This window comes from Lissotriton vulgaris, chromosome 8 (assembly GCF_964263255.1).
Source record: "Lissotriton vulgaris chromosome 8, aLisVul1.2, whole genome shotgun sequence".
In the NCBI taxonomy this organism is placed as follows: domain Eukaryota; kingdom Metazoa; phylum Chordata; class Amphibia; order Caudata; family Salamandridae; genus Lissotriton; species Lissotriton vulgaris.
Window position 1 is genome coordinate 1,368,311,391 of NC_141696.1, and position 19,052 is coordinate 1,368,330,442.

Sequence of the window (19,052 nt, forward strand, 5' to 3'; positions counted from 1 at the left end):
CTTTAGGCTAAACTCTAGAGGGCGTGTTAAGCCAGCTGTTATACCGTCACATATACCCCTTGAACACCAAGTGAAAGGACACCACACAAGTTGTTATGAAAATAAAAGGATATTTATTTAGAACACAACAACCCTGGACTCTTTATGAGGACAGGGTGCTAAGCACAATACAAAGCTCTTACGAAAATACTGAAAGTCGCACAATTTACACAAATGCCCGAGGGGCACGAAAAACCATATACTCTAAAAGTGGAATGCGAAATTACTAGCAGGTAAGTACTACTCTAATAGGCTTTAGGATCGCTAGGACTGGACTACTGAACCTTCAGATTACTAGCAGGAGGCCTAGGGAGATCGGGTGCAGAGTGCGCACTCTCACGCGGGATGCGGGACAAAGTCTATGGATGCTAGATTTCGTAAAGTTAGTGTTATCGGACGAATCCGACTAGGTAGAGCTGAAACGAAAAAGGATCTGGACCTTTGGATAGTTAAGCTATGCTGGAGCACCGAAATGCTCAGGTTACCTAGCCCAGGGGCTGCGGCTGCATAGGTCTGAAAAGACGTCGGGAATCCTCGTTGCAGTCTATGGAGCCTGAAAGAAGAAGTTGCTGGCAGGCGACCAGTGAAGAGATTCGGAGGGATCCAAGCCTGGATGGATGATGGAGGATACCTGTAAGCAGAGGGGACCAAGTTCTGAATCACTAGCCAGTGATTAGATGGGCACCAGGATGGCACCGGATGGAGTCACCTCGACCAGGTGAGTGGGCGACGCTGGACTCTGCAGTTTCACGGACCAGGAGGCGTTGTCGGCGACCAGGATGGAGGGGCGAGCTGTCCCACGAAGGTATCTGCTGTCGACGTCGCTGGACCCAGGATTGGGGCAACAACTCTTGGCAAATGTAAGCCCACGCGGTGGACTCAAAATGGCGTCTGGAGTGGACCAGGAGGGTCCCGGGTGCTCCTCTGTTGGAGGGGAGCAAGGGCCAGTCTGGAGCAACCAGACCAGCAGTGTTGTCGTCGGGGTGCGTCGTCAAGAGGGCCACAAGCCAGCAGGCAAGTAGCCGGACAACGCGGTGAGCAGCAAGGAGCAGAAGGGCCCCACGCAGATCTCGTGGATGCTGGGGGGCTGAACTTCGGTGCTGGAGCTGCTCAGGGTTAGGGCTTCTCGAACCCAAAGCACTCACTCGAGGATCCCTCGGCGGTCGTGCTGGATAAGCGTCGTGCAGTTCTGAAGATGGCCGGTCCCTCGAGGTCTCGTCACACCCACGGATCTCAGCTGGGCTGATGATGTAGGTAGAGGTCAGAGGTGCCAGGGAAGCCGGGATTCCTGAGGAAGGACGTGCAGCAAACCGCAGTGTTCTTAGGTGGTGCCCGCAGATGCAGGGTGACTACTCCTTAGTCACAAGGGAGAATCTTAGGAAGAAGTCTTGAGTTCCTTTCGTAGGAAGTAGTTTCAGGATTCAAAGATGATCTAATTTGGAAGGGAGCCCGCTCCTATCTTTATACTAAGAAAAGGGGCTGGCACGCGACTAGGTCCTGCCCATGGGTGGGACCAGGAAGGGGGGTGGTTACACCCCTCTCCCATGCTGGACTTTCCCCAGCTCAGGGGCTGGTGTGCCCCTGGAACTGGTTCAAGCCGGCCTATGCATAGTGAGCACCAGGGTGCCACTTGCAGTCACCTTCCTCTAAAGCCCTGCCTACCCAGGATACACAAAACCCTGTCTGGGATGGTGCTAGCACCGCCCCTGACAGGAAACCCTTTGTCCAAGCCTCCCTCGCTGGAAGGACTCCCAGCAGCAGGAGGTCAGACTTGTGTCTGTGGTGGCAGCATCCATTTTGTGATGCTGAGGCTTGAGTTAACTTTAACCGGGGTTCACAGTTACATACATGTCGTGTCCCTCTAGAAGGGTGGAATGCTAACCCCGTCGCCAGAATTGGCGAGGGGTTAGTATTCCAATTCGTATGACACCTTACTCGACATGTTTTGATAAAGCGATACCAAAGATAGCATATAACCGCGAGGATTATAATGCACTTAAGAGTATATGGTATGCGTTATCATGGAACAGCTATTAGGACTTGGTTCCGCAAGCTGCAAACGGGCTCAGCTCATGCCAGAGCACCATCTCACATGATTCCAAGCACTCTGCCTTCAGGATTGTTAAGGCCTGCCATAGGAGTGACTGATAGGAATCTATGTGTCCATTTTTAGGGTTAGATATAGGTATACTATATCTAAAGCAAAGGGTGATTACACCACCTTGCCCCAGCTGTCGTGCAGCCAGTTGTGTCAGGTTTAGATGGCCAGCCAGGGGTGGCATAATACATGCTGCAGCCCCTGGTAGGCCCTGGGTACACCTATGCCCTGAGTTACAGGGTCTGATAAGGTGGCCCAGTACCAATTGGTAAATGCACCTAAGGTACACGTGTCAATTTAGTGAGAGAACAGCTAGGCTGTGGGTCTGATTAGCAGGCCCACAGCTAGGGAAGTCGTAAACCAGTGAAGCAAAAAAGCAAAAATCTGGGGTGATCTTAGGATTGCAGACCCTACTCTCCTACACATGTACTACACAGCAAACACCTCTCAAACACCACCTAAATATAATAAAATAACAACAGCCTTCAACTGTGGAGCCTGTTTTGAAGTATATGTAACTACTGCCAGCCCTGTAGCGTGGGAAAGTGTTTGAATTACAAGACAAACAAGCATTTACAATGCAATAGGTCTCGCAGCATTAAAGTTTGAGTTATTGGCATTGTGTATGACAATGCGTTGCATAACATTTTTAGCAAACTTTGAATTGGTGAGCAGTGAGAGTGTGTGCAAGATTATGCTGTTTTTGAAAGCAGTGTGGTAGAGAGTGCAGGAATTTGGGTGACCTGAGCAATGTGGATGATGCACCTCACGCACGGGGCTGACGCAGTTATTATTCACACAGGTCTAATGATGCACCTCAGGCACGGGCTTACAGCTGTTATTATTCACACCGCTCTGTTGATGCACCTCAGGCACGGGGCTGACGCAGTTACTATTCACACAGCTCTGACGATGCACCTCAGGCACGGGCTCACAGCTGTTATTATTCACACAGCTCTGATGATGCACCTCAGACACGGGCTCACAGCTGTTATTTTTCACACAGCTCTTATGATGCACCACAGGCACTGGGCTGACGCAGTTATTATTCACACAGCTCTGATGATGCACCTCAGGCACGGGCTCACAGCTGTTATTATTCACACAGCTCTGATGATGCACCTCAGGCACAGGGCTGACGCAGTTATTATTCACACAGCTCTGATGATGCACCTCAGGCACGGGGCTGACGCAGTTATTATTCACACAACTCTGATGATGCACCTCATGCACGGCATGGAGCTACACACCTTCCTAGCAAATCCCATCACACACACTTGATCAAGAACCCTACACTCAATACGCCAAAACATAAATATGGGCAGATGCTAGAGTACAGGACTATATAGATCATATCAAAAGCACGTTGCTTCTAGGTGTCAATGCCGTGCCAGGAGATCCCCGCCGCTCGACATGCTTGGCCGATAACACCGGCCGGATGCCAACCCACAGGCACCCCAAGGCTCGAACCTTAAGCTGTCTGGTATGCTCTCCTGCACCTCCACTGGATGTCCCTAGGTGCCGGCGCTATGCCAGTTGAAGTAGAGCCAAAGCGGGATGCACGGCAGAGAACAGGACCTCCCGAAGCATGAAAAGGAGCGAGGGGCCACGGACAGATCGGTGGCACCTGGAACCCCCCCTGCACACCCAGCCGTCGGTAGAAAGTGCACCCACCTCCTCACAGCTTCACGGAGTCTTGTTGGGGGCTGGGCAATAGGAGGTCAACAGCCGCCTCCAGCTTACGTCCAGGCCCACCCCGCGGAGAAACAGTGCATCCGGAGATGAGGGGGCCCCAGCAGTGACTTGGCAGGTCCCCGGATGCCAGTGAAATGGGGGACACCCCGCAGTCCAGCAGCGGCAGCAGCCAGGCCTCAGAGTGACAAACAGGTCCAGAGGCCCTCAAAGGGGTGTCTCGGAGGTCGATGGTGGAGTGGAATAGCCGTCAGTAACCACGGGTGGTGCCCGGCTGCAGCGGTATCTCGATCAGCTGCGAGGCCGGGTCAGCCAGGGAAGGAATCCCGGGGAGGCCCGGCCTCAGGTAGCAGTCACAGCAACACAAGGGGGTCAGGAGCGCCTGGGATCCCAGGGCTCAGGCGGCGGCTGCAGAAAGAAAGGAGCCCATGCAACCGGGACCGCCAACCGACCTGGTGGCCGATACGCTTCCTGGGTGGCCGCAGCCCCAAACGCCTCGTTCCGGCACCGTGTGGAGAGCCAGCAGCGACAGCAAGCATGGCTGGGCAAAGGAGGGGGCCGTTTCACCAGAAATATCTGGGGCGCGTCACAGGAGCAGCAGGACCCTCGCCGGAAGGGGGCCCGTGCCGGTCGTCAAGGCCCGTGAGTCACAGGAGGCCAGTAGTCAGTCGAAGCAGTATGTATTGCAAGCCAAGCAAATGTATTAGCATTGTAAAAAGCCATACATTTTTAGCATTCACTTTAAGACGTCAATATCAAAGCACGTCAATATGAAGCATTTACAACAATCATGCCCATGGCCGACTGGCACGCAGTACCAAATAAAATAATCGCCTGACACTCTGTACAAAAAAAAAACGCTATTACAATGCTGCTGCGCAAACCTTACAAAGCCACAGAGGCAGCTGTCCCGCCATGTACACAAAAGCATACCCTCACACGGTGTTAAACTGCCACATCACAGCACCCTCAAAACTCATAAATATTGACATTTACTACCGCTAGCAAGGCGCCACTTGATTTTAAGCAGACGCTGCTTTTACAACCCAGCGATACAAAAGTAAGCAAAACCTAATTGTAGCATGATTAATGAAGGGTGTGTTCATGTGCATGTGCGCGAGGGAGTCACTAAGAACAAAACTGAAAGTAAAGGAAACTGAAAGTCAGAAAGGCAAAAAAAAACGATGCAGTTTAAAGTTCACTGTGTATGTAAGCGCGCATTGCAAGGGAATTGTGACCTGTTCAATGGAGCGCGCGTTCTCGTGCACGTGGCCCGTTCAAATCGCTTTCTTGGAGAGGAAATGCGCGCAGCCAGATCCTGTCTCCTGGAAAGCTGAGTCGCTAACTATAGGTCTCTGGCGAGACAGCGCTTCGCGCTGTAAACGCCACGAGACCTAAAAAGGGATACCTCGGTTTTGGTAGGGTAGAAAAGGTGATGAGGTCTTCATGTGCAGCAATGGATTATGTGGCTTCTGGTAGGGAAACCTGATAAGGCAGGTGGACACTGTAGACTAGATGCCATTAGGATGTCAAGGTAGATTTAATTGGGGAAGGAGGGTGCACATGAGTGTCACTGCATGTAATAAATGTATCATGTGTGTCACATAAGCATCTGTGGTCCATGCAGATCAAAAAGATGTAATAAGCATTTCAATAATATTTTGCATGCCTGCTACATTTCTGTGATATGTGTCAATTTCAGTTTCACCTTAGAATACAAAAAATAGAAACATGATTTCAAAGGTGAGATTGGAGAGTGTGTTATGGAAGTGTAGATAGTGCTGCGGAGGAAGTGCATGCTGTCGAGAAACTTTGTGAGGACGAAAAGTGGTGAGATAGGGGAAGCAAAAAAAAGGTTTGACATTTGTGTGGGTGAAGGTTGGCTCTACAGGGGAGATGTGCAGCATGATAAAGAGACCGGAAGGAAAACTGAATTATTTGAAAACAGGTCGTTAGTAAACAACACTGTCTCTTGAGCCATGTGGTGGGAACCCAATTGCATCTTGTTGAGACTTTATTCTTTATTCTTTAATGGTTCAAGAAATTACTGATGGACAAAACCTGTGGGACATGACTGAATAATAACCCCTAGATCATTAAACCGAGTGACTATGACCTTTATTCCAAGAACTGTATTGGACGCCCCGTCCCCCCAGGACAGTGTAGGACTGGGATTGAAAAAGAGTTCCCCCCAGACGAGTAAAAGTACTGTTTGAGATGATGTTGTATTGCTTAGGGGTTGATTTATGGGAAGACCCACAGAAATGAGAGCACTTGGAGAAAATGGGACTCCGATTCAGAGCCCCAGAAACAACGAAACATGACAGAGAGAGGAAATCAAAAATATAACTCCAGGGTTGTGGACTGAAGTCGATCACTTGAAGGAGGAAGATGTGCACCTAGGACAACAGGCGACTCAAAGGGCCAGGGGTACCCCAAATCTAAAACTGAGCAAAGCCTCAACCAGTATAGCAACATTTGAGCACGGCCTCCTAGATTCCATTAAATTTAAGACAAAAAGAAAGAGAACAACATAATTCAGAGAGAATAGTGTCATATTCGCATAGCAGGCAGATAACGGTGGTGATGCTACAGCAACTAATTTGAATAATAAAGTTGGGAATCTTATTTGGTACCCCTCTTTCACATCTTTTGTCCTCTATGAGGTAATTGATGGTGTGGTTGAGTTCAGTGAATCCTCTACCTTTTTACAAAGTTGTGAACAACAGAGGTGGATGATCTCTGTAGGTGCCTTTCACAGTAGCCTGATTTTGCTAGTTTGCTATTATGCACCCAACTTAGAAAGTGGGGATGTATTTGAGGGTTTGATAAATACATTGTGAAAATGCCTTGACAGCACCTAACTGAAGGCTAATCCCATCAAAAAAAGAATTGATTCCAAGATTAGCAAGGAACAACTGGACCAAACATGGCACAACAAAAGGAACCTCCACAAAATCAAAGCCCAGCTGTACCCAATGTGAACTCACTTAGATATACTGTAGGCACCAACTTCACCCTAAAGGGAATGTATTGTGAGTAAACCAAGAAGCCTGCTACTTAACTGTATCTTTGCCTTTTATCCTGTTCACACCTTCTTTGATTTTCAGCTAGGTTTGTGCTACACAAATACAAAAAACATGTATACTGTATGACTGGGCAACTTCAGTTATATAGTTGACCCTTGTTAGAAATGGGAGTATCTCGTTGGCAATGGTTTACACCTTTATCCAAGAAGGGACCTTTCTTCCTAGTCAGGGTAGTCACTAGTCACTTCTAAAATAACTGCTGCTCACCCCTTGGTAGCTTGGCAGACAGGCTTAGAAAAATAAGCAATCTTTATCTAAACCAAACAAGACCAAAATGACAAAAATCCGTTAAACAATAATAAGACTGTAATCCTTAGAAGGTAAAAACTGTTTTGTCCATAGCAAACTATAGATGCAACACTTTCAACACATAGTACCTTGGATGCGTCACAATCATAAACAAAAACAGCAGCAGGTAAGGTGATGCGTTGGTTCCTTACTCCCAGGGAAGGTGATGTTGGTTCCTTACTTCAGGGAAGGTGATGTTTCAGTTCCTTACTGTTACTGCAGATGCACACAGGATGGCTAAGCAAGAAAATACCCACTTTCTAAACATGGTATTTTCAAACACACAATATAAAAATCATCTTTACTGAAAGATATATTTTTATATTCCGAGGAGTTCAAGCATACTAAACTTCCTCTTTCCATCTTATCCCAGTGGGAAGTTATACTTACAAGATGTTATAAGTCAACTCCCATTCTATCCTATGGGACAGATAGCCTTTCAATAGTGAAAAACGGAATACACTGTAGTTCACTAATAGGACATTTAACACACATCAGTACATGTCCTACCTTTCACATACCCGCACCCTGCCGACAGGGGTACCTTGGGCCTACTTTAGGGATGACTGACATGTAATAAAAGGAGAGGTTAGGGCTTGGCAAGTGGGTGTGCTTACCAGGTCGACATGGCAGCAGAGACTGGTTCCTTACTTCAGGGAAGGTGATGTTTCAGTTTCGTTACTGCAGAGAAGGGAAGGTGATGCGTCTGTTCCTTACTGAATGGGTAGTGATGCATCAGTTTCTTACTGTGCAGGGAGGTGATGCGTCGGTTTCTTGCTGTGGCCCCAGCATTGTTGTAGACTTGGCACAATGCATGGGGATTGGGTATGTGTTGGTTCTCAATGCAACGGCACGCGTTGGTCTCTCCAGCCGTGGTGCCACGATGCCTTGGTTCTTGCAGCCGCACAGCAGGGCCTGTGTCAGAATTTGCATGGTGATCGCGGGCTTCAAAGATCGGTGCACAGGATTCAGCGTGCAGCGATCTCTCCACCTGCCGTCAGGCGCTGCATCGGTTTCTTCAGCGGCTCAGTGGCGCGTCAGAAACGGGTGCGGATGTCCAACAGCAGGAACAACCTCCAGAGGCCCAACACAGCAACAGGCACCACTTGGCAGGTCGGAACTCCCAGCAAGGAAGTTCAGGGGAGATGGTAGTGTAAATGTAAATGTAAATGTATAGGCATTTATATAGCGCACTACTTACCCGTAGGGTCCCAAGGCGCTTCGACCGCTGCAAAACCCTTCCTGGCTTCCCTGAGAGATGGTCCCTTAATGGGTATCTCCAGGGTGAGACCAGGCATCCCCGGCGGTCTGGTGGGGCCGTTTGTGAAGATGAGGCAAGCTAATGCCCAGAGTTGCCGAGTGTGATCGCTGATCAGAGTGGGCACCGAGATGAGAATTATCGAGTCCGCTGACCCTGGTCCAGAAACCTATGAAATCTTTGTTTCCCTGAGACTTCAGACCCGGAAGCAAGCTCTACTTCAAGCCCTTGGAGATCTTCTTCAAGCAGACTACACAGCACACAGCACACAGCAAAGTCTGTTTCCTCACCTTGGCAGAAACAGCCACTGCAGGCGAACCCCAGATAGCACACAGCAAAGGGGCAGTACTTCTCCTTTAGCTTTCTCAGCTCATCTCCCTGGTAGAGGTTCCTCTTGAGTCCAGAAGTAATCTGGAAGTTCTGAGGTCTGGGCCCCTATATTTATACAGCATTTCTCTTTGTTCTCTTGTGCCAGAGAGGCTCTGTGCTCAGTCAAAACCAGTACTGTACTCTCTGGTCCAGCTTTCCAGCAGTAGGTGTAGACAGCATTGTGTAAGGCAGACCAGGCCCATTCAGGTGCTAGTAAATGTTGTCCCCTACTTTATTCAGCCCAGCCCTGACTCATCCAGGATAAGCAGGACACACCTCAACCCCCCCGCACCCCGCAGCCCCTCCCTCAGTGGATGTCTACAGTGAATGCACATCCCCATACCCTGGCACTCCGAAACCAGGCAGTCAATCCACAAACCAGCAGAGGCACACAGGATGGCTAAGCAAGAAAATACCCACTTTCTAAACGTGGTATTTTCAAACACACAATATAAAAATTATCTTTACTGATAAATATTTTTTTATATTCTGAGGAGTTCAGGTATACTAAACTCCATCTTTCCATCTTATCCCAGTGGGAAGTTATACTTATAAGGTGTTATAAGTCAACTCCCATCCTATCCAATGGGACAGATAGCCTTTCAATAGTGAAAAACGGAATACACTGTAGTTCACTAACAGGACATTTAACACACATCAGTACATGTCCTACCTTTCACATACCCCGCACCCTGCCGACAGGGGTACCTTGGGCCTACTTTAGGGATGACTGACATGTAATAAAAGGAGAGGTTAGAGCTTGGCAAGTGGGTGTGCTTACCAGGTCGACATGGCAGTAGAAACTGCGTGCACACACTGCAGTAGCCGGTCTGAAAGGCTTCTTGTGTGGGTGGCACAATCAGTGCTGCAGGCCCACCAGTAGTATTCGACTTACAGGCTCTGGGCACACACAGTGCACTGTACGACGGACTTAGTAGTAAGTCAAACAAGCCAATCATGGAAAAACCAATCCATATTCACAATTCACAGAGGGAGCACTTGCACTGATCAGCAGTGGCAGAGGTCCCAAAGCATCTAGATCAGCAAAAACAAAATTCAGCACACAGCAAAAATACAAGAGGCAGAGGCTAAAAGATAGGGGAAACCCCACGCCAAGGATGCCAAGTCTAACACCTGTTCCCTCCAGTTGAAAGTGGGGAGAACTACCCACCCTCCTGGGAGTTCTCTTTACTAAAACGGAAAAATCTGGACAGACCATCAGCATTAGCGTGTTCTGTACAAGGGTGGTGTTCCACTGTGAAGTCCAACTCCTATAGGGAAATGGACCACCTCAACATTTCTCTCCCCTCATCTGTGTCAACCATCTGAGTGGCCTTTGGTAGGTCTGATCCCAGAAGTGAGTCCCAAACAGGTAGGGACTCATCATCTTTAGCTCCCAGACCACTGCAAAAGCCTCACACTCAATCGCATTCCACCTCGGTTCCCGGCGAAGTAACCTCCTACTAATGAAGGCTAAAGGTTGTGAGAGAACAGCCTCACACCATGCTCTGAAGCATCTGTCTGCACCACAAATTACTTTGAGAAGTTGGGCGTCTTGAGCAAGGGCGCCGTGCACATGGGAGATTTCAGGGCATCAAAGCTTTCTGACAGGCTTCTGTCCAGTTCACCTTCTTGGGCTGCTTCCTGTAAGTCAGTGCAGTAAAGGGGGCAACAATGGTACCATATTCCTTGGCAAACCTCCTGTAATAACTGTGGAGGCCTAAGAAGGCTCTCTCCTCTGTCTGGGTTATTGGGGGGGGGGGTCCCAAGCTAGAATGGTGTCAATCTTAGGCTGTAGGGGCACCACCTGGCCGCTTCCTACCTGGTGCTCTAAGTACACCACTGATCCCTGCCCGATCTGGCATTTGCGGGCCTTGATCGTGAGGCCTGCCCTCTGCAGGGCCTTCAAAGCTTCCATGGGGTGGTGCAGATGTTCCTCCCAAATAGCACTGAACACTGCAATGTCATTCAGGTAGGCGGCACTGAAATCCTCCATGCCGGCCAACACCTGGTTGATGAACCTCTCAAGGGTGGCTGGGGCATTTTTCAACGCAAAGGGCATGATCCGGAACTGGTAGTGCCTCTATGTGGTTTAAAATGCAGACCTCTACTTGGCCCCAGCAGTTAAGACAATCTGCCAGTACTGAGAAGATAAGTCAAATGTATGAAGGTACTTGACAGCTCCCAACTAATCTGTGAGCTCATCAGCTCTGGGGATGGGGTGCACATCAGTCCTCATGACTGAATTGAGCCCTTGGTAGTCCACACAGAACTGGAGTTCTGGCGTGGCACTATGTGGGGCAACCCTCGGGATCAAGACCACTTGGCTGGGCCACTGGCTGTTTGAGGGCTCAATCACTCCTAGAGCCAACATCTTGGAGCCTTCCTCCTTGGTGATAGCTTTGAATCTGTCAGTCAAACTGTATATTTTGTGTTTTACTGGAGGCCTGTCTCCAGTGTCCTTATCATTGACACACCACAGAGTGAAACTAGGGGTCAGGTTGAAAAGAGTAGCAAACTGCCCCAACAGTTGGCGGCTGCCCCTCTGCTGTTCAGGGGTCAGGGCAGGGGAGAGATTTCCATTGTCTACTGACCCATCATGCTCTTTAGCCTACCGGCGGTCAGGGAGAGGCTCAGTCTCCTCCTCCTATCCATCATCTGTCGCTAGGAACATGCCTCCTTCGGGCCTCTCCAAGTGGGGCTTGAGTCGCTTCACATGTTTGACCCTCAAAGGGTTCCTGGGAGACTGCAAGCCCACCAGATAGGTGACTTTACTCTTGTGATCCACCACCTCAAAGGGCCCGGTTCACTTGTCCTGGAGCACACAAGGCTCCACTGGGGCCATGACACACACTTTTTGACCAGGCTGAAACTCGATCAGGGTGGCATTCTGATCATACCACTGCTTCATCTCTTCCTGGCTGGCTTACAGATTCGCCTGAGTGAGTTGTCTGAAGCACTTAGTCTGGTTACTGAAAGCCAGCATGTAGCTATACTCATCCTGGGTAGGTTTACTGGGAGCCTTCTCCCAGCCTTCCTTGACCAGACTCAGCGGTCCTCTTATAGGATGCGCTTACAGGAGTTCAAAGTAACTGAACCCTAAGGACTTCTGCGGTACCTCCCTGTAAGCAAACAGCAGGCATGGTAAGAGGACTTCACACTTACGCCTCATGGGTTCTGTAAGACCCATAATCATGTATTTTAAGGTCTGGTTGATACCCCCTCTCTGGGGAACCCCACAAGGGAAATGATCTCCATCAATGCTGGACCCTCCACGGGGACTGTCGTAGTCCAGAGAGGGATAGCCTCACGGTACCGGTTGACATGGTCCACCAAGACCAGGATTCCCCTGTTGCCAATGGCTGTCTTGGGGTCTAGTGACCCCACAATGTCAATACCCACCCTCTCAAAGGGGGTGCTTACTACAGGAAAAGGACCTTGCACTTCCTCCCTCTCTTAACACTTACCTTGCCAGTCTGGAATACCTACCATGCATGTCAGAGTTTGTGCACATTTGGGGCCATTAAAAGTAGGTGACAAGTCTTTCAAATGTCTTGTCTTGCCTCAAATGCTCTGCCAAAAGCACATCACGAGACAGACCCAGCAGGAAGGCTCTGTAGCACTGGGGTATCACCAGCACACGGGCTGATCCAGACTCAGCAACCTTAGGCCCTCATACAGGAGACCACTCTCCCGGAAAATACAATGTGATCCAGACTGATCACCTGCTGGCTGATTTTCAGCCTGCTTCCACAAACCAACAAAAGAAGGGCATTCCTGCTACTTCTCTCGGAATTCCTCCCTGAAGGGACCCCTTCCTGCTGCCAATGGGTCAACTCAGGCATGTCCCACACTTTGCCCACTTGCTTCCCTGTAGGCTCCAGGGCATCCCTCTCAAGGCCTGCCTCCTCTTGGACCGTGGGAGCTTAGGGGGCTGGTTTCCTACGCCCAGTGCCTCTTCTCATTCTGGAAGGCACTTGTGCCACACTTTCAGGTTCCAGTTTCTCTTGATTGCCCTTACTGGCCGCCATTGACTGAGTGGTCACACATGCCCACTCAGGCTAACCCAATATCTCCAGATGAGACCTGTGTTCCACCTTCTCCCAAGGGGAACTCCCCAGGTCATTACCAGGCAGACAGTCAACAGGCATGGCTGGTCTCACAACTACTTTTAAGGTAATTGAGACCCCCCACCCTCAAAGGGAACTTGTGCAACATTGCAGAGGCACTCTTGAGTTGTCAGCTGCAACTACTGAGTTAAATAAGTTGGGGACTACCTGCTCCTCAAACACTAGCCGACAACTAATAGCTGTCACACTGGCTCTAGAGTCTCTCAGAGCCTGCACCCTTAGGCCATTAATGGTGACCCACTGCCCGTATTTCTTCGTGTTAAGTGCAGGTGGGTCCCAGGGACCATCTCACTCTCCCTTAGTGAGACAAGCGTCAATTCTGCTGGCTTCCACCCTCCTTGGGAACCCAACTCCTCCCCCAAATCTACACAGTCAACCCATGGGGCGGTGCATCAGTGGGTGTAGTGGTGGCTTTGGGACACTTACGATCCCCTATGAAGTAACCCACCTAATCACAAGCATAACACTTGTGGGACCCTTTTCTGCAGGCTTGCCTGAAGAGACCCATGGTTTCCTACCATTGGGGGGCTGGGACCCTTTCCATTGGTGCCCTTGGGAATTGCTGTGGGGCCCTTTTTGGAACTCCTTTTGTTAACGCTTGTCCCCCCATTCTTCTGCTAGGGACCCTGCCCACCCTTGGCTGAATCTCCCACATGCCCCTTGTGGATACTGATGCTGACCCAGTGGTCTGTCTCCACAGCAAGCTTCCTGGGGTCAGTCAGCTTACTGTCAATCACCAAACCACCCACCCACCCATCAATATCTGCATGTCGAATCTTGCACAGAGCATTTAAATCAGAACAACCTGCAGTTCCCATCCTCCCCCCACCCACTCCAACCCCCCATCAGGCTGAGAGCACCCCCCACCCCACCCAAGCGACCCAGAACTTGGAGAGGGGGACCAACACACAGAAGCGGGAATAATCCCAGGTGGGGCATGGCAGGGCGGACACCCCTGCGGAAGAGCAGGGTGGCCAAAGGTAGGTAACAGCATCATGAAGGAGGCACAATCAAAGCAACCTGTATTAACTACACCATAAGCAATGAAATGTACAATGATAAATCCCAGCTAAGAAAAGAAAGAAAACGCAAATCCAAAATCACAGCATTGCAATAAACAATCGCCTCGGCCCCCATAGGCAAGGAGGGGGGGGGGAGAGGCCAGGCACGCAAAGAATGTACGACCTATATCATAGAACCAAAGGAACCAAAAACATGCACAATAGGACTGATCAGTCATTGTCACTCAAGTGGTTTGCAGCTTCAAGCGAGGATCCGGAGAGAGATGTCCTGTATTCCTTATCCAGACGTTTGGCAAAAGCAAGCTCCTCCCGCGGATCTGGGAAGACTAGCTTCTTGGAGCCCTGGCGAACCCTCGGCTTCGCCGGGTAGGCCATGGAGTAGGAGACCTCGTGTTTTTGAAAGATCCGCTTGGCAGGCAGACATTCCCTCCTGGCGGCTTGAACAGTCATGGTGTAATCAGGGGAAAATGAGAGGGTATTACCCTGATGCGTAATGGTGCCCTTGTCCCTTGCAGCCCGGAGGATGGCGCCTCGATCACCAAAGTTTAAGATCATCGCCACTATAGGACGGGGGCCATGCCAGGTCGAGGCTGCGGGCCGAGTGAACGGTGGGCGCGCTCCACAACAAAGAAAGGAGAGAGCACATCCCCAAAGAGCTCCCGGATGAGATTTTCGACAAAGTCCTCCATTTTGGATATGTTGGTGAAATCAGGGAGGCCCTTGAGGTGGAAGTTGCTCCGGCCGGAGCGGACCTCCAAATCCTCGTTCTTCTCACGAATGACAGCAAGGATCTTATCCATTTGGAGCAACTTCAGCCTGTCCTGCGTAGCCGCATCTTCAGCATCAGAAACTCTAGACTCTACGTGGAGGAGTCTATTGTCGTGAGAGTCGACCCCGACCTTCATGGAGTCAAGACCAGCGGATAGCTGGTCCAATTGAGAGGCGATACCTGTGACGGCCGATTTCACCTCCAACATGATCGCTTTAAGGTCATCGTCTCGACCAGGTAGGGTGTCCGGCGACCCGGCCGAGTCCGCCCCCTCCGAGCTAACGCCATCTTGTCGGGAAGATTTCCGAAGCTCAAAGGCGATCTTGGGCTGCTTGGGGTCCATTTCCCCATAGTGGAGCTCAGCCCCGTAGAACCGCAAGGCGGAGGGGAGTAGACCAGGTCCAAGGCGGAGAGGAAAACACTGCAGGCCAGGACCAGGAGAGGTAAGATCTGGGAGCAGGGCACGTTGGCGCGGTCACTGCTGGTTTCACGTGCAACGCCAACCCAGGTAAGCCGCAGGCTCACCGCACAGGAAGGGTCACCAACGCCCGGCCCACAGCAGGAGGGGGGGGGGCCACGTGAGCGTCAAGGCCTCCAGGCCGGGGCAGCAGGTAGGAGAGAGTGCTAAGCACCTGTCCGGGTAGTGAAGGGAGCGGGGGTTAATCAGTGGGAGCCATTGGATGCAGGCGGCCTCACCACAAAGAGCGTCTCCCCCGGGGCCCGGCCGCAGCTGGAAACTACCAGCACCCACCGGGCAGCAGGGCGTCCACAGCAGGAGCACTAGGCCGGCCCGGCCTGTCACCAGGCGATCCTATCAGGTGACCGCCCCCCGGGACCAGGGCCACCAGCTTGTTTGATTGAGGCAGGGGGAGGCCAGTGCAACTGGAGAAGGTCCGCTCCGCCAGGCAGGAGCACGTCGCCGCAGGAGCCGGGCCCTACTGTAGGCCGCAGCAGAGCGCGGGCCGGGAAGCACAGTCTGGCAGCAGGCGGTCTCTCACCAGGACTCTCGGCGGCGATAAAATGCAGGCCGGCCCACGGGACAGAGGGCCGCAGGAGCTCGCGGGGTGCAGAAGACGGCGCCAGCTAGGGGAGGCGCCCACACTAGGGAGGCAGGAGGGGGACGCCACCCCCGACCGCAGTCCCGGCAGCGCCGCACCCCCGGTGGGGCCGGGCCCAGTCCCAGACCGCGGATGAGGCGGCCACCAGGCCCGAGCAGGCCGCGACACCGCCGAGCCGGCCGAAGCAGCAGACAGCCCCGGGCCCCCCTGGCAGACTCCCCCCAGCCAACGCGACTCACCGCACCCCGGCAGAAGCTCACGGCAGAAGGCTCCCCGGCACCACCGTCCTCCGCTGGCAGCAACACGGGGCCGGAGCACAGTCCCGCGGCGCGTGGGTCCAGCACCGACCTCGAGGAGCAGGGCGGCACACAGGAGGCGTCCCGAGCCGCAAAGACTGGCTCAGCATGTGTGTTGCGCTGTAGCTGGGCAGGGAACAGTGTCGTGGTGCAGCAATAGTGGCTATGGCTGTAGGATTATGTAGGATTAGATCGCTTGGCCGGAAGAGCCCACTTAGAGTGCAGCCATCTTGCAGCCGGCCAAGCCATGCCCCGGGGATGGATAAAGTTAATGAAAAAAACAACAAGCTTGAATCAAAGTCTTAACACACGATAACTCTTAATAGGTTATATTTTTTTCTCAGTCTTTAGTTGGAAATCATTAGGTTATTTCCACTTTAAATTGAAATCATACTTCTAGAGATGGCACAACAAAACAAAGAAATTATTGGCTGAGGGGTTTTTCAGCAGAAAACGATAGCGACATAGTCAGGAAGAAGGAAAACAAAAATAAAAGAAAGAAGCGTCTTCCTATACTTAGCTTAACACGCTGGAAAGCGCGCCCGACCCATCTTCCTGTTCCAAGAACCACACTTTGTTGCTCCGACAGCTAGGAGAAAGACACAAAGAGGTGCAGCGTCTTTTAAGTTCTAAACGCCACACTTCCCAAAGTGCTTCTCGCACTAACAGAGAGTTGCACAGCAGCCGGTGTACTTCCGGTGGAAATTAATATCAGAAAGGAGAAATTACCATATGAGAATATCCCCAGCGTTAAACCAAATGCCGTGGAACAAGATCGGCTGACCGTCCACTGTCGCACTCACCAAGGACCGTCAGACCTGGCATAACCCTATTGCAAGCTGCAACTTCTTCATACTATTGCACGTCCCACACCGCTCTACGACCAAATTCTAAAGAATTCAGAAATTACACACAGTGGTTGACATGCAAATGTTGATTAAATAGTCAAGCTCCTCCTGATTTGCAGGGCATTTGGTTCAGTGGCCTCATGGGACTTGTAGTTTCCTTGCATTTCCAAGGCCCCTATGTCAGCTGTTTCCTGGCAATACTGTTAAGTTTCTGGTAAAGTGGCACCACGCTTGGCCAGGGACTGTAAATTAAAGGCTACGAGTGGCCCTGCAGCACTGATTGTTCTACCCAAGTAGTAGCACTTTAAACATGTCTCAGGCCTGCCGTTGCAGCCTGTGTGTGTACAGTTTTAAACTGCCATGTCGACCTGACAAAGTAAACCCTTCGCAAGGCTCAAACCTTACTTTTCTATACATACAAGTCATCCCTAGGGTAGACCCTAAATAGCTCAGAGGGTCGGTGCAATGTATTTAAAAAGTAAGACATACTTTTGAGTTTTATTTGTGTAATGAAAAACTCTTAAATTATTTTTTTACTACTACAAGGCCTACCTCTCTATTAGGATAACATTGAAGCTACCTTATTACATGTTATGTGTCATTTACAAATTGTATTTTTAATTAATTACAATTCTGAAATGCCACTTTTAGAAAGTTGTCATTTTCTTGCCTTAGCCATTTGGTGCCTGTCTCTGGATCACATGACTAGGTGTAGTTGACAGTTATGCTATGTGTATTCCGTGTAAACAGCCACACACAATGGGGAGCTTAGGTGTGACTGGCTTGGCCATCAGTGGCAGGATGGTAGGGAGGAGCTGGGCCCAGAATCACTTACACTGGAATAGGTTGTGTCCTGTCTCCACACAAAGGGCTGCATGCCCCCTGTAGTTAGTGTGGAGCCAGGGCGAGGAAGGCATGGCACCCGTGAACTTTAAAGACATGCCTCTAGAAGCTTCGCCCCAAATCAAAGGCACAGCTGGGTATAAATACTAAACTACCACATTAGTAAACTTCTGGACCTGTGGATACTCTGCCAGGAAGAAGGACTGCTATGCTGCTACAAGGATTGCCACTCTGCTGAACTGCAGCTCTCAAGGAACTGCTTCCCTGCTGTGCTGGCCTGCTGCCCTATTGCCTATTGGGTGAGAAAGACTAGACCTGCATCTCTTGCCCAGAACCTAGAGTGGCTCCAAGGGCTAGTTCACAGGACCCCTGATCTGTAGCCTCAGGGACATAATAGGCTTCCAACCATCATTCACCTGCACCTGGACTCTGCCATCTGTGAGTCTACCCTGCCAAGTGGTGCCACCGAGTCCTGGACCCTTGGAAGTGGTCTTAAAGTGCTCTGCCAGCTTCTGTGGATCTAGTGGAACCATACACATCCCTCTGCTGCGCGACCAACCCCGGGCAGTACCAACAAATTTCTGCTGGTTTGTGGACTGGGCCTGTCACAAAGACCTGCATCTGAGCCCCAACCTCCATCACCTTCGGAACCACCACTGTGTGATGTACCTTCGTCGCAGGCCCTCGCATCTCTCGTTGATGGTAGTCTTGGCGTCGACAATCGACTCTGCATTGCAGCCTCACAACTCTTCGGGACCGACGCATCGCCCCGACTGCATGCCACATCCTCCTCCCAGGACTTTGAATTGCAAACCCAGGCATTTTATACTCGATGATAACGCAGGCCCTGACATCACAGCCTCGCCGCTTCTCAAAACCGATGCATTGCTTTGGGTGCGCAATACATCTTTGGCGTGGATCCTCGCAACACTCCATAACCCATGATCTAAGGTACTTTGTTCAGCAGGCCTAACTGAGTTCCTGTAGCCGGCACATGCTACATCACGGTTGGCTTGAAATTGTGCTTTTATCCTGGTCCAGCACCACCAGATAGCCACAGTTGGCGCTTTGTGCTTTTTGGCTCTAACGTCACTAAAATCTTTAAAATTACATATCTCCGGTTCTGCTGATTGGATTCTTGTCGTTTTGGTCTTGTTTTATTTATTTTAAAAAGTTATATGTTTCTAACCTGGTGTGAAATCTTTTTTTATATTGTGTTTTCACTTTATTCCTATTTAGAGTTTTGTGCAGAT

At 50.7% G+C, this 19,052-nt stretch overlaps 1 protein-coding gene across 2 annotated transcripts in view; it reads left to right on the top strand.

Moving 5' to 3' along the window:
• Nucleotides 1–19,052, top strand: part of IL10RB (interleukin 10 receptor subunit beta) — a 432,261-nt gene that overhangs the window by 144,452 nt on the left and 268,757 nt on the right. The window lies entirely within an intron of this gene.